Source organism: Gavialis gangeticus, unplaced genomic scaffold (assembly GCF_001723915.1).
Source record: "Gavialis gangeticus isolate Ggan-Ray unplaced genomic scaffold, GavGan_comp1, whole genome shotgun sequence".
In the NCBI taxonomy this organism is placed as follows: Eukaryota; Metazoa; Chordata; order Crocodylia; family Gavialidae; genus Gavialis; species Gavialis gangeticus.
The window spans coordinates 26,702,961-26,703,495 of record NW_017728994.1 but is presented as its reverse complement, the minus strand read 5'-3'; positions in this window follow the sequence as shown (position 1 = coordinate 26,703,495).

Here is a 535-nt window from a genome sequence, read left to right as displayed (position 1 = left end):
CAGACATTAGGGCTGGAAGGGACCTGGGAAGTGTCCCGCACTGTGAGAGGGGCCTTGTGGCACCCTCCGGTTCATGGCATATCTGGATTTATGGGATGAGGAAGGCTCGGATAGGTAATGGTTTCAAATAACATTTATTTACTGATGCCCCTATAGCAGTAGTTGGCAGACAACGGAGGCGAGGACACCAGAATTAGCTTGCATTACACGTTGTGAATTGAAGACAAGATGGTCCGGAACAAGCGGGGGTACGCCTGAAGGAACAGCGGCGGGAGACAGTTGGGGTGATCAGCCCTAAAGAACCACGAGGCCAGCTCAGGTTGCGGTGGAATGGCGGTCTCCCCAAGCAACTGCCAGGCGGGGCTTAAATACCTCGCCATTCTGCCAGGATTTCTCTTGAGCCAATTAGAGGCCGTCGTCATTCAAGGAACTTTCCAGGCGATCATGCATCGTTGGCATGATCAGTGCGTGTCTGATTATGTCACAGCGCATGATCCGGGGGGGGGGGGGGGGGCCCAGGTTTAGACCGCCCCGA